General features: G+C 44.6%; 2 non-coding genes and 2 pseudogenes across 2 annotated transcripts; all 4 read right to left on the reverse strand.

Moving 5' to 3' along the window:
• Positions 1-146: 146 nt before the first annotated feature.
• Positions 147-216, reverse strand: LOC142721850 (U2 spliceosomal RNA; annotated as a pseudogene).
• A 1282-nt stretch (positions 217-1498) lies between these two features.
• On the reverse strand, positions 1499-1690 carry LOC142721871 (U2 spliceosomal RNA). Its single transcript, XR_012874228.1, has one exon. It is a non-coding gene; the product is annotated as a U2 spliceosomal RNA (small nuclear RNA).
• Positions 1691-8512: 6822 nt separating this feature from the next.
• On the reverse strand, positions 8513-8703 carry LOC142721872 (U2 spliceosomal RNA). Its single transcript, XR_012874229.1, has one exon. It is a non-coding gene; the product is annotated as a U2 spliceosomal RNA (small nuclear RNA).
• A 1282-nt stretch (positions 8704-9985) lies between these two features.
• Positions 9986-10202, reverse strand: LOC142721895 (U2 spliceosomal RNA; annotated as a pseudogene).
• Positions 10203-15877: the final 5675 nt, after the last annotated feature.

The following is a 15877-nucleotide window of genomic DNA, read 5'->3' on the forward strand; positions in this document are numbered from 1 at the left end:
CCTAATGACCTCGATCCGGCGGTCGCCTGGTCACCTACAAATGGTACCTTTAAACCAAATGCGTACACCAGAGCGATGACCGTTGTGGTTCCCTGCCCTCACCTCGGCGTTCTGTCATCCCCCTACGATGGCCCACGTACCACCGGCAGGGATGATTACTAACCTCAGCTTGAGCAGGTACTACACTTGATCTTAGCCAAAAGGCCGAGAAGCGATAACCCGAGCGGCCCTTGCCTTGCCCGAGCCTGTCCCATACTGCTGTTCACCCCTTGCAGCGATTCAGCCTACTCCTAGGCAATTCCATGGGGCCCTGCAGGCTCACACACATTTACAGCTACTAAGCGGGAGGTGAATAAAGGCCGGAGAGGAAGCCAGACAGGATTTGCTTCTTTTGCTTGCACCACAATGCAGTGCTGAAAGAGGAGGAATCTACATAAAAACGCCTTCCTGGCAACGCCCAAATGCCCTCCTGCCATGCAGATAAACACTGGCAGCGGCAGCAAGTGCATGCCCACAGCCACCCCTTGTTCCTTCACACCTTGTATCAGCTTTAATCCAGTCCTGTGCTGCCTGCTGAGCAGCACTGAACAACACTGCCTGGGCCCAGGCTTTTATCTCTGAGGCAGGCCCCATTATGATGTCAGAAAGCTGGCTCTGGAATCCTGAGGGCTCCACTATGACACGTGCAAAGTTCCGTCTGAACTTTATATAAGACTGTGAGGCTCAGTCAGTCACTCAGTGTTGCCTGAGAGGGCAACACTGCAACAGCCGGCCGCCAGGCTGTCTTTTTTTTGCACATTTATTTGCCTCCAGGAGGCCACAAGAGGGAGACAAGGGACTGCAAAATGGAAAATAGGCATCCACCAACTTTACAGACAACTTCTCTTTGCTCCTACAACCTCCATCCTTGCACAGTTTGTTATTCTTCCAGGTAACATAGTAACAAATCCAAATTGCTGCTCTCTTTGTAGGCAAGCAAGGGTTTGTTGCAACTGCAATTCTTACTTCTTCTTGAAATGTAGGGACGACAGTACATTCCATCACATCCACCTAGTGTACACAGGTAGGTCCATTGTGGCGGGTAGGCGGCTGGCTGCTTTAATGGCTGTTTGCTGTTCCCCTACTCCACTCCACTCCACTATTTGACTGTGGTGCTGCATCAATCAGTGGCTGGCTCAGGTGCAGCTCTTTAACTTACCTAGGAGGGAGGGAGGGAGGGCGGAGAGAAGACAAGGAAGGTGAATGAGCTGTTCCAATGTGAAATGCCGGAAACACAGAAACACAGAAGACACACACACACACACACACAACAAGAGGTGGCAATGTATTCATTAATTGCATTTAATAAATGAGCTCATTATCACACATGACTGTACAAATGCATTGTCCAACAGGTGTTGAAATAATGGGATTAAAAGGGGAGATCCCTTCAGAAAGACAGAAACAATGGCAAAGAGAAAAAACACTTTTGGAATCTGATTTTAGTCAACACATAAGGGAAGGGTGCACCGGTCCTGGAAATACTGCAATACCAGGTCAATGCGTGGAGTGGACAGAGCAAGCTCTATTTCCATCTCCCTGTTCTAAAAATCCATTTAATATATGGTCCCCAGATAGGGGACGTATCAGATATTAAACTGATAAGAACAGATAAGGTTTCAACAAAGTTTTTTATTGGCAAAAATAATATATTTTACAGACTTTTTTTTAAAATTGAAACCACAAGATAAAATCAACAGCATAATACATGAATATTCATACATTTAAATGAATACAAAAGTAATAATAATAAGACCATTAATACAGATGTTATAATAAAAGTACAGAACAATAGCAGGATAAAATTTATACAGGGCATAAAAGACATAAAAGAATAAAACCATTTTTATTTACAATGTTATGGTATTCCACATTTGCAAACACCACATGGATGTTGCTTCTTTTACCCCTAGCTGCTTTTTGTCCCTAAGATAATAAATATACATTTCACTTAGGGCATATTTCACACAATTTTTAACGTCAATAAAATCATGTTTAAAAAGCAGAATGTTCCTAACCTTCCAAATGGCATTCTTAAAACAGTTTAAAATGATCCAACAGACCATTTGCTGTTTAAAACTTGGGCAGTTAAAAAGACCATAAAACACGTATTCAAATTTAAGATCTTTAAGACCGCAGGCCCATTTCAGCAATGGGCCTACCTTCCTCCAAACCTCCTGTGCATATGGGCAGTTCCAAAACAGGTGCATTATCGTCTCGTCGTCACCACACCTGTCTCTCGGGCACTTGGCTCTCGCCACCAGTCCTCGCCTATGCTGGAATTCACGAGTAGGGAGGCACTGGTGAACGATTGCCCAGGCAAGGTCCTTGTGCACATTTGCCATAAATTTCCCGAAAACGTTCCGCCACACCACCTTGGACCTTGCCTGTGAGAAATTTGAAACTGCCAGTGTATCCTCCTGCCGCCTACAGGAGAGTGACACTTTTTTCTGGTCCCCCAATATGTCAGGCTCCAATTCTTGGAGACCTAGGAGCCTGACAGTTTTTTCGAGCACCGCATATTGTTTTGGGGGACACAGAAGCACAGGAGAATTCAAAGGGACACGAAACCATCGTTTAAAAATCATGCCCGTAGCGTACTTTAAAAAGTAGCTAAAAATACCATCAGAATTATACATTTTAAAACAGAAGCAAAAGTATTTAATGTAAAAGAAGTTAAAAAGGTTAGGAACATCTCTCCCGCCATTGTCCTTACATCTGTACATAAAATCACGTTTTAGTTTTTCCATTTTGGAACCCCATAAAAACATAAAACAGATCCTGGTCACTTTTTTAATATATAAAATTGTTGGAGGGAAAACCATAGCTACATAAAGCATTATGGGTAATAAAACAGATTTAATTATTAAAACTTTTCCCTCCATGGTGAGATTTCTCAAATTCCACATTAAAACCTTTTTTTCCATTTTGGCAATTACTGAATCCCAATTGGGTCTCCCATCGTTTTCTTGATTAAAAACAATTCCTAAAATTTTTATCTGATCCTGCTGCATGTTAACTCCTGGTGTCACAGAGGAATCCCATACACCAGTATAAAAACAGTCACACTTATCAACGTTTAATTTAAAACCAGAGGCTTCACAAAAAAAGCCGGTGTTCCTCAATGCCCGTCTCATAGAAGCGGCGTCTGGGCATAGGACGGTGGCGTCATCCATATAGCCTAGGATTTTTACCTGGTTCCCCCTTCCTCCAGGTATGGGCACGCCTCTGATGACTTTATCATCTCTTATTAGGGTGAACAGAGGTTCTATGGCACAAATAAAAAGGAGCGGAGACAACGGGCACCCCTGTTTCACCCCTGATAAAAGAGGAACACCTTTAGTTAAAAATCCGTTGATAGAAATTTGGCTAAAACAGGATCGATATAAAAGCTTAATACGTGTTAAAATAATTTCAGGAACAGCCATCTTTTTAAGAACCATAAAAAGATATTCATGGGAGACCCGGTCAAAAGCCTTCTCGAAATCTAAGGATAAAATAGCAAGGCTTTGACCCCTTTCTTTAAAATACCAAATGATGTCACGTAAAATATTCAGGGACTCAGTAATTGACCTCCCAGGTACCCCACATACCTGGTTTGGATGGATTAATTTATGAATAAAAGGTTTAAAACGGATTGTTATTAGTTTAGCTAAAATTTTACAATCAACGTTTAAAAGAGTAATAGGGCGCCAGTTTTTTAACTGGTCCCTCTCACCTTTTTTAAAAATTAAGGACACAATCCCCCTCCTCCAGGAAGGGGGCAGCTCTTCAGTAATAAAAACTTCCTTATACAATAAAAACATGTCATTCTTTAAAATTTCCCAAAAAGCATGATAAAATTCGATGGGCAGACCATCTTCCCCAGGAGCTTTCCCATTAGAAAAACTTTTAAAAGCAAATAAAAGTTCCTCCAAGGTAATATTACGGGATAAAACTTCCTGGTCTAAAATATCTAGCTTGGCATCAAGGGAATTAAGAACATGTTCTAAAAAGGAAGGATCAATATTTTTCTTGTTAAAAAGAGATTGGTAGAAATTAAAAGCAGAATTTAAAATGCCGACCATAGTGGTTTCTCCTTCAAGGTTTAAAATGACATCTCGTTTATCCATTACCTTTTTGAAGAAGAACCGGGAACACTTCTCGCCATCCTCGAGGTGCTTTACATGTGAATTAAAAATTATTTGTTTCCCTTTCTCTTCTATGGCATATTTTATTTCAGCTTTAAGATTTAAGATATCATCATCAACATCCATACCAATCTCCTTCAATTTAAAAAGTACATGTAAACGTTTATTAAGAACATAAAACCATTGTTTTTTCTCTTTTGCTTTCTTCTTACCTGCTCGAATAAAAAAAGCTCTGATTTTGGGTTTAATGCCCTCCCACCAGTGTAGCATAGGCTGACTGGGCGCTCTATGGGACTGCCAACACTGGTAGGTCCGCACAAACTCCTCTTTAATGATGGGGTCCTCCAGGAGTGTGGTGTTTAGTCTCCAGGGACCCCTACAAGCTTTTTGCTCTCCCTCTAGCTCCAGGTGCACTGAAAGGAGCTTGTGATCAGATAAAATATTTGTTAAAAGCAAACATTTTTTGGGAATAAAACTATTAGAAGTGAAAATAAAATCAATTCTGGAGCTCACTCTTCCATTGGACCAGGTGGGGCCTGGGTCCGCAGGCAAGAGTTCCCTCCAGCAATCTTTCAATTTAAAATCACCAATAAAATTCTTGAGCAGGTAAGAAGTACGGTCAATTTTTCGATTAAAATCCCCACCCTGGCGGTGTTCTCCATCTCGCACACAGTTAAAATCACCACCCACCAGCAGGGGGGTAGACCCAACACAAAACAATGGTAAAATCTCTAATAGTTCTGCCCTCTCCTGTTTGGTAGGAGGGGCATAAACGTTTAAAACACGAATTAAAGTTCCATTAAAAAGCAAATGTATTAAAATAGCTCTGCCGGGCATGATTTCAGTCACTGTTTGGATGGAGATAAAACGACCTCGGCAGAGCAATCCAACCCCCGCAGAGCGACAGTCATTTCCACCAGACCAGACTGAGGGGCCTAGTTTCCAGTCCATCTTTAAATCTTGATATTCCAAGTCATTAGGGATTCCACATTCTTGAAGCAGGCAAAGGTCAAAGTCCACAGTCTCTAAAAATGAAAATAAAGCAGTCCTGCGGACAGGGCTCTTTAGGGACCTCACATTTAGTGAGGCGACTTTGATAGGAACCAACATAGTCTTAGTTGAGGTCAGGGTCCGAACCAGAAGAGTCGTACTCGGAGATCAGCTGCGAGTCTGGACCCCCTTTTTGAGGGGTCAATAAATCTTGGATGTTGGTAGGGTCAGAGCCAGATACGTGGGCGGCTCCAACCCCCACACTGCTCTCATCCGAACTCCGATAGGCAGCTTTCCTCCGAACTCCGGACTCCTCTTCCTCTCGCTGTCTCTTTGCAGAATGGCTCCTATCCATCTCCTCGAAGTCGCTCTCACCCATCTCTGGCCCCTGGCTGAAGATATCGCTGATGTCCTTCCTGGGCAGCTGCACAGGGGCCTGTGAGGTCCCATCGCTCTTGGCAACCTTTGCCTGCTTACGGGGAGCCTTCATCGCAAGCCCCTCCACAACCGCAGTGGAGGAACTTTGCTCCGACCCCCCCGTTGACCGGAAATGGTCAAAACGAGGCTCCAATCCAGCATATTTTAGGGTTTTCTTAATGGAGCCCTCGTCTGACACAGAGTGTCTCCGCTCCATGCCCACACTCTTGGGACAGGCGTCAGGTCCTACTGCAGAACCTACGGAGCCACGACGCCTGTCGCTAACCACTGCCTCAACAGGGTCCACTGCAGGCGGAGCAGAGGACCTGTTTGCAGAGGTGCCGGTCAACTTATGTCCAGCAGAGTCAGAATTCCTCCTGCTCTGCCTGGACCCGGTGGAATCCCTATGGCCGTCCCTCGAGGCTGACATCGGTGGGCCCCCCGATGGAGCTGTGAAGGACTTTGGCCTGGACCCCTCAGTCGTCAATGCTCGTTTTGGGGCATTACCAGCGGCGTCTGCACATGTTGCAAACTGCCGCTCTGGCCCTGGTCTGGGTGGCCCAGATTTCGCTCTGCGGGGGCAATCTTTAAAAGCATGCCCAGTCATGCCGCACAGATTGCACAACACCTCGGAACTGCATTTTGCCGCTACGTGTCCAACCTGGCCACACCTGTTACACTGCACCACATGGGGCCGGTCACAATGTTCTCTGGTGTGGCCATATCTCAAGCAGTTCCGGCAGGCTATTGGCATCTGGGGGTAAAATAGGAATCCTCGATTCTTCCCAATGGCAAAGTTCTGGGGTGGGTGATGTAAGCCTCCAATGCCATTGGGATCCTGGCGGAACTTCACCCAATATTTTCTTTTGCCATTCCAGAAGCTCTGGGTGTTCAAGATTTTATGTGAGAAGCGGACCTCCCTGCAGTAACGACTGAGGAAGGTTTCAATGTCACACTCTGAGACAAATGGACTGAACATGCACATCACGAGCGGGACTTCTTCCTCCCCGTAGAGGAATAAAAAGTTCAGTCCATTTAGCCGCTCCTCACTCTGGTCCGCATCAGACAATCTTTTGTGCATGTTGTCGCAACATGCCGCGGCCGTAAAGGATACGGTGTACCGACCGCGGCTTTCCTGGTCGTTGAGACACAGGATGTCCGCCCGCTTGAGCCCCAGGAAGTCCAGCAGAATCACCTCCACAATGAAGCGAAGGTTCTTCCGCTGGCGATGGCCTTCTTCCACCTCGATGCGGACGGACTGGCGCAACCGGGTGTCCCCGGATGCAAATCCAAATGTATATGGCATTTTCAGTGCCTGGGGGCTAAGCCTGTCCCTTATAGCAGCAAGGGCTCAGATTCCACAATTAAGTGGAACCCTCCCCCAAGGCCAAGGATTAGGGTACCCCAGACACCTACGAAGCCCGATAAACGCCCTCGGAACGCTCTTAGAAAAACGCCTCAAGGCCGGTTGACCTCTTGGGTAAGGCGCGATCGCAACTCGTTGTCCGGGGGCTAAGCCCACTCCCCAAATAGCAGCAAGGGGGTGAAGTCTCTCTGTGAAAAGAGACGATCCCCCAAGGCCAAGGAGCAGGGTACCCCGGACACCTCCCAACAAAACCAGATGCAGAAATACTACACCTGATCTTGCCAAAAGGCCGAGAAGCGATAACCCGAGCGGCCCTTGCCTTGCCCGAGCCTGTCCCATACTGCTGTTCACCCCTTGCAGCGATTCAGCCTACTCCTAGGCAATTCCATGGGGCCCTGCAGGCTCACACACATTTACAGCTACTAAGCGGGAGGTGAATAAAGGCCGGAGAGGAAGCCAGACAGGATTTGCTTCTTTTGCTTGCACCACAATGCAGTGCTGAAAGAGGAGGAATCTACATAAAAACGCCTTCCTGGCAACGCCCAAATGCCCTCCTGCCATGCAGATAAACACTGGCAGCGGCAGCAAGTGCATGCCCACAGCCACCCCTTGTTCCTTCACACCTTGTATCAGCTTTAATCCAGTCCTGTGCTGCCTGCTGAGCAGCACTGAACAACACTGCCTGGGCCCAGGCTTTTATCTCTGAGGCAGGCCCCATTATGATGTCAGAAAGCTGGCTCTGGAATCCTGAGGGCTCCACTATGACACGTGCAAAGTTCCGTCTGAACTTTATATAAGACGGTGAGGCTCAGTCAGTCACTCAGTGTTGCCTGAGAGGGCAACACTGCAACAGCCGGCCGCCAGGCTGTCTTTTTTTTGCACATTTATTTGCCTCCAGGAGGCCACAAGAGGGAGACAAGGGACTGCAAAATGGAAAATAGGCATCCACCAACTTTACAGACAACTTGTTCTCCTTGCTCCTACAACCTCCATCCTTGCACAGTTTGTTATTCTTCTAGGTAACATAGTAACAAATCCAAATTGCTGCTCTCTTTGTAGGCAAGCAAGGCTTTGTTGCAACTGCAATTCTTACTTCTTCTTGGAAATGTAGGGACGACAGTACATTCCATCACATCCATCTAGTGTACACAGGTAGGTCCATTGTGGCGGGCGGGCTGCTTTAATGGCTGTTTGCTGTTCCCCCTACTCCACTCCACTATTTGACTGTGGTGCTGCATCAATCAATCAATCAGTGGCTGGCTCAGGTGCAGCTCTTTAACCTACCTAAAAGGGAGGGCGGAGAGAAGACAAGGAAGGTGAATGAGCTGTTCCAATGTGAAATGCCGGAAACACAGAAACACAGAAGACACACACACACACAACAAGAGGTGGCAATGTATTCTTTAATTGCATTTAATAAATGAGCTCATTATCACACATGACTGTACAAATGCATTGTCCAACAGGTGTTGAAATAATGGGATTAAAAGGGGAGATCCCATCAGAAAGACAAAAACAATAGCAAACACAAATAGCACTTTTGGAATCTGATTTTAGTCAACACATAAGGGAAGGGTGCACCGGTCCTGGAAATACTGCAATACCAGGTCAATGCGTGGAGTGGACAGAGCAAGCTCTATTTCCATCTCCCTGTTCTAAAAATCCATTTAATATATGGTCCCCAGATAGGGGACGTATCAGATATTAAACTGATAAGAACAGATACTACACTTGATCTTAGCCAAAAGGCCGAGAAGCGATAACCCGAGCGGCCCTTGCCTTGCCCGAGCCTGTCCCATACTGCTGTTCACCCCTTGCAGCGATTCAGCCTACTCCTAGGCAATTCCATGGGGCCCTGCAGGCTCACACACATTTACAGCTACTAAGCGGGAGGTGAATAAAGGCCGGAGAGGAAGCCAGACAGGATTTGCTTCTTTTGCTTGCACCACAATGCAGTGCTGAAAGAGGAGGAATCTACATAAAAACGCCTTCCTGGCAACGCCCAAATGCCCTCCTGCCATGCAGATAAACACTGGCAGCGGCAGCAAGTGCATGCCCACAGCCACCCCTTGTTCCTTCACACCTTGTATCAGCTTTAATCCAGTCCTGTGCTGCCTGCTGAGCAGCACTGAACAACACTGCCTGGGCCCAGGCTTTTATCTCTGAGGCAGGCCCCATTATGATGTCAGAAAGCTGGCTCTGGAATCCTGAGGGCTCCACTATGACACGTGCAAAGTTCCGTCTGAACTTTATATAAGACTGTGAGGCTCAGTCAGTCACTCAGTGTTGCCTGAGAGGGCAACACTGCAACAGCCGGCCGCCAGGCTGTCTTTTTTTTGCACATTTATTTGCCTCCAGGAGGCCACAAGAGGGAGACAAGGGACTGCAAAATGGAAAATAGGCATCCACCAACTTTACAGACAACTTCTCTTTGCTCCTACAACCTCCATCCTTGCACAGTTTGTTATTCTTCCAGGTAACATAGTAACAAATCCAAATTGCTGCTCTCTTTGTAGGCAAGCAAGGGTTTGTTGCAACTGCAATTCTTACTTCTTCTTGAAATGTAGGGACGACAGTACATTCCATCACATCCACCTAGTGTACACAGGTAGGTCCATTGTGGCGGGTAGGCGGCTGGCTGCTTTAATGGCTGTTTGCTGTTCCCCTACTCCACTCCACTCCACTATTTGACTGTGGTGCTGCATCAATCAGTGGCTGGCTCAGGTGCAGCTCTTTAACTTACCTAGGAGGGAGGGAGGGAGGGCGGAGAGAAGACAAGGAAGGTGAATGAGCTGTTCCAATGTGAAATGCCGGAAACACAGAAACACAGAAGACACACACACACACACACACAACAAGAGGTGGCAATGTATTCATTAATTGCATTTAATAAATGAGCTCATTATCACACATGACTGTACAAATGCATTGTCCAACAGGTGTTGAAATAATGGGATTAAAAGGGGAGATCCCTTCAGAAAGACAGAAACAATGGCAAAGAGAAAAAACACTTTTGGAATCTGATTTTAGTCAACACATAAGGGAAGGGTGCACCGGTCCTGGAAATACTGCAATACCAGGTCAATGCGTGGAGTGGACAGAGCAAGCTCTATTTCCATCTCCCTGTTCTAAAAATCCATTTAATATATGGTCCCCAGATAGGGGACGTATCAGATATTAAACTGATAAGAACAGATTTTTTTTTTTTTTTTTTTTTTTTTTTTTATTAAACCATTCAGGTTTTTTTGAATAAAACCGAGAACTGTAGTTGTTCAAACCACCTCTCTATTTTTCAAAAAATCTCATCACTCTGGTTCATTATTTTATTTTTCCATCAAATACAAGATAAATCAAACAAAATTCCTCAAACTAAATACCTCCATTTTAACATTCGCCATATCCCTTCCGCATCCATACCTCTTTCTAGATCCCATTTATAATAAAAATACAATTTAGCCAATACCATACTAACCACATCCTCCATCTCAAATACTTCTCTTTTATACACATTCAAATTCCTCGTATTCCACAATACCTCTTTCACACAAGTCAAAAAAATCCACAACACTCTATCCTTTTTACTACCCAAACTACACAAACCAAACAAGACAATTTCATACGTCAAACTCTTCAAACCAGTCAATTCTTCGCACAACCCACTCAACTTTTTCCAAACATCCTTTGCATGCTTACACGACCAAAACACATGACTCACATCCTCATCATCCCCACAACCTTCTCTCGGACACCTTTCAGATGCAACCAAACCTCTTCTTTTCTGAACACTCCTTACAGGCAACACTCCATGTACCGACATCCATAATAAATCTTTCTGCTTATTTGACACATCATACGTAACAATCTTCTTCCACACAGACTTAGACTCCATCGAATTCAAACCATTTACAGAACACATCACATTATTCATACACATACTTCTCACAACATTCTTTTCTCTCAAAAATCTCTCCATTCTTACATCCTCTAGCTGGAACTTTTTGATAAATTTTTCTACATACAAATACCACCCCGTGCACTGGAAAGCAATTGGTTTACATAAATTTCGTTTTTCCCAACTTAGACGCTGAATCACCGTTCCAGCTAGATATTTAGACATTCTGGAAGCCTTGGATTCCTTAAATAAAAGCTCTACAAAAAAACGTACACAATTAATTCCAATGAAAATCTCCAAATTTGGGAAATCAAGGCCTCCATTACGTCTGCTTTTCATTAGAATTTCTCTCCTTGCCTTCTCAATCCCGCTCCCCCATAGAAAAAGGAACAAAACTCTATTCACTTTTTTTAACATAGCAACAGCAGGAGGAAAAACCAGAGCAACATATAAAATCATAGGTAGAATAATACTTTTGACAATTAAAACCTTCCCCGAAAAAGAAAGATCCCTCATTCTCCACATTTCCAACTTTCGCACAATCCTACCACCTAACTCATCCCAACTTTCTTTCCCTTTCAGCTCATCATCAAACACAATACCCAAAATTTTCAACACCATTCACCTGTTCCATATCAGAATCACACACTCGCTCATTACTGAAAAAAAATTTAAATTTGCTCTTACCCCAATTTATTTTAAAAGCAGACGCAATACAAAATATATTTACAATCAACTTCACTCTGGACATATCATACACTGAATCACACAATACACAAATATCATCCATATATCCCAAAGCTTTCACACGCTTTCCATCACACCCGGGCACCACCAAACCTTTCACAACCTTATCATTTCTAATCATTTGCAACAATGGTTCAATCGCACAAATAAATAGGATGGGAGACAACGGACAACCCTGTCGCACACCAGACATAATACTAAATGATTCTGAAAAAAACCCATTCACCTGCACACAACTCTTTGCATTCGCGTATAATTTCTTCAACAAACTCACAAACTGAACCGGAAAACCCATTCTCTCTAACACTTTGAACAAAAACACATGCGCCACACGATCAAACGCTTTCTCAAAATCTAACGCACACACAATCACCTTCTTATTCCGACCCTTACAATCCTCAAGCATGTCCCGCACCAACGCCACGTTCTCATGCAATTTCCTTTTCGGTACCGCACATACCTGATCCTCATCAATTACACACCCAATCACATCTCTCATACGATTCGCAATCAGCTTGGCAAAAATTTTATAATCCGTATTCAGCAAAGTGATTGGTCGCCAATTTTCTAACCGTCTCTTATCTCCTTTTTTATGCAACAGAACTACCATACCCTTCTTCATCACATCACACATATTCGTCCCAGAAAACAACACTCTCATAACATCAATAACATCCTTCCCAATTATATCCCAATATTTCCCATAGAAATCAGCTGGTATTCCATCGATCCCTGGAGACTTATTTTTGGCCATACTTCCCACCACATCCTTTACTTCACCATCCATAATCTCACCAAGCAAAAGCTCACATTCACTTTCAGGAACAAAATTACACACAATATCCAAAAACTCCTCATCGTCACCCAGATCACACTTCTTCACATCATACAGTTGTTTATAAAAATCAGACACCACATCAATCACATCCTTACCAAACACCTCTTTATCATCCTTATCCAATAACACATTCATACCACTTTTCCCACCACACATTTTTTTAAAGAAAAATCTAGTGCACTTCTCGTGATTATCTCTAACCTCCACCTTAGACCTAAATATTATTTCTTTCCCTTTCTCTCGGAACCACTCCTTAATATCTTTTTTTGTTTTTTCCAAATCGTGTCTTACATCCATACCCAAATTTTTACATTGTTGAAGGAACGTCATCCGCATATTAAAGCGTGAATATTGCAATCTTTTCCTTCTCGCTCTTCTATACCCTATCTGTCTAAAAAACCCACCAATCTTTTTTTTCACCCATACCCACCATTCACACACATTAGAGAAAGAACTTTTCTTCCTAACCCAAAACCCATATTTTTTCCCAAACCTAGTTTTTACCCTTTCATCACTCAGAAAACTAACATTCATCTTCCATACCCCTCTACCATAAAAGAAATTATTTATAACAAAAACCCCCAACAAACACTCGTGATCTGAAAACCACACTCTCTCCTGCGCATAATCTACACATTTCATTGCTGAAATAGAAAAAAAGAAAAAGTCCAGACGAGAATCCGTTCTTCCGTCATCGGCATGGTACGTAAATGGACCTGGTTTCCTGGTGACAGCGTCCTGCAAAGCAAAGTCCTGCAAAATTTGATTCCACAAACTTCCGGTAGCGTCCACATTAGACTCTGTGGATCCAGCTCGGGCCTGCTTCTCCAGGATACAGTTAATATCACCGACAATAATAACAGGAACTTTACCATGTAGAAAAAATTTTAAACTATCAAAAAGTGCCAACCTATCAGATTTCACAGCATGGCCATAGATATTGATAAGCCTAAACTGCCATCCCTTATAGGATAGTAACACACAGACACATCTTCCTTCCTGAATGATCTGAGTCTGTTTGATGACAAACTCATTATTTTTGAAGAGAATACCAATTCCATCATTCCTATTTGTGGAAGAAAAGGACCAAATTGCTTCCCCAAACTTCCATTCTTCTTTCCTAGGCATTTTTGATAAACCACATTCTTGTACGCAAACAATGTCACTGCCCTTAGAGGCCAAAAAGTCCAGGACTGCAGCACGCTTGTGAGCAGAGGAGAACACCCGTACATTTTGTGAGACAATCTTTAATCTCAAAGACATGCGGGAATAGTATGGTTAGTGGAAAAGCAAGCCATGAAATAGCCAGAACATATCACGTCCCAGGGAAATACATTGCTCTTTCCAGATTTGCCACATTGACTTCACTGAGGAAACCTTCCCCAGGAGAGCTGGGTACTTCTGAGGCCACCTCAGATGACTTAGGGCTACAACTAGAGTCACTGTCCAGCAATGAGAAAGGATTTGCATGAGCAGAATCTTCCAACAAACCTATCTTCAGTCTCTTCACCGCCTTTCCAGATTTCCCCCTTTTTGAGACAACTTTGTGGAAAATTTCCGCACTAGTGGCACTAGGCATCCTGGCCTCCTTCTCGTCCTCCTCCGATATTGACCACTCCACTTTAGCTGAGTCTTCCGTTTTTGACTCTGGGCTAGAGAAAGACAAAATTTGCATACTTGCACCATTATCAGGGTATGCACACCCACTAGGTGGCGCTGTGTCTTCACCTTCCATAGGTATAACCACAGGTGTCTCATCAACAGTTGGCTCTGCAGGAGGGACCACACCCAACTCCATGCTGTCAGTATGTGAGGTTAGAACCTCTCCTAATCCAGCTTTCCCAGGGTCCTGAGAAGCAGCCACAGAAACACTGCCAGCAGGCTCTGAAATTACATCAGAAGAGGCAGCAAGGGAACTTGTTGTTCTCACCTGTCTGCCCCATGTCCTTCTCTCTTGCCCTAAGAAGGGAAACACCTTTGGGCATTTCCTGCAGGTATGACCAGGCAAACCACAAATATCACACCTGGATGGGGAAATGCATGCACTAACCTCATGTCCTGTTTCCTTGCAATTTCTGCAAACCTTGCCTTTACATGCATCTTTAGTATGCCCGTAGGAAAAACATGATCTGCAAAATGATGGCATATCTTGGTAGTAAAGATATCCCTTGTTCCCACCAATGGAAAAATTAGCGGGAGGATTCATCACTCCTCCAATACAGCTGGAGTCAGGTTTCAGCCTGACCCAGTACTTGATATCGCCATTGAAAACTCCCCATAGGTTCTTCTGCTCCACACCTCCTCTAACATGGGTACAGTAGTGAGCTAAAAAGGCCCTGACCAGCCTTCTATCCAGAAATGGGTTATACATGTGGATGGTAATACATTTCTCCACTGCTGAGAAAAGAGGTAGCACTTCAATAGATTTTAAAGCCTCATGCATATGTTTCTCCTTGAGCAACTGAAAAACATTTAGACAGTAGGCGGCCTCAAAAAAGGATACGTCATACGTAGCAATATTGCTGAAAGCTTGGATACAGAATACCTCTACCAATGTGACTCCAGCCAGGTCCAGAAGGATGTTCTCAATGATGTGCCCAGTATCCACTTCTTCTCTCCTCTGCTCATTCACCACAAAACGAATTGTATTCCGCACAGCTGCCATCTTGATGAGGAATGCCCAACGGCACGATGATCGCTCCCAAAAACGTCGGAGAGGACTCCACGAAAGACCGAACCCCCGGCCCAGACCAGGCAATAAACCTGATCTGAGCCAAAAGGCCGAGAAGCGATAACCCGAGCGGCCCTTGCCTTGCCCGAGCCTGTCCCATACTGCTGTTCACCCCTTGCAGCGATTCAGCCTACTCCTAGGCAATTCCATGGGGCCCTGCAGGCTCACACACATTTACAGCTACTAAGCGGGAGGTGAATAAAGGCCGGAGAGGAAGCCAGACAGGATTTGCTTCTTTTGCTTGCACCACAATGCAGTGCTGAAAGAGGAGGAATCTACATAAAAACGCCTTCCTGGCAACGCCCAAATGCCCTCCTGCCATGCAGATAAACACTGGCAGCGGCAGCAAGTGCATGCCCACAGCCACCCCTTGTTCCTTCACACCTTGTATCAGCTTTAATCCAGTCCTGTGCTGCCTGCTGAGCAGCACTGAACAACACTGCCTGGGCCCAGGCTTTTATCTCTGAGGCAGGCCCCATTATGATGTCAGAAAGCTGGCTCTGGAATCCTGAGGGCTCCACTATGACACGTGCAAAGTTCCGTCTGAACTTTATATAAGACGGTGAGGCTCAGTCAGTCACTCAGTGTTGCCTGAGAGGGCAACACTGCAACAGCCGGCCGCCAGGCTGTCTTTTTTTTGCACATTTATTTGCCTCCAGGAGGCCACAAGAGGGAGACAAGGGACTGCAAAATGGAAAATAGGCATCCACCAACTTTACAGACAACT

Source organism: Rhinoderma darwinii, unplaced genomic scaffold, assembly GCF_050947455.1.
Source record: "Rhinoderma darwinii isolate aRhiDar2 unplaced genomic scaffold, aRhiDar2.hap1 Scaffold_523, whole genome shotgun sequence".
Classification (NCBI taxonomy): domain Eukaryota; kingdom Metazoa; phylum Chordata; class Amphibia; order Anura; family Rhinodermatidae; genus Rhinoderma; species Rhinoderma darwinii.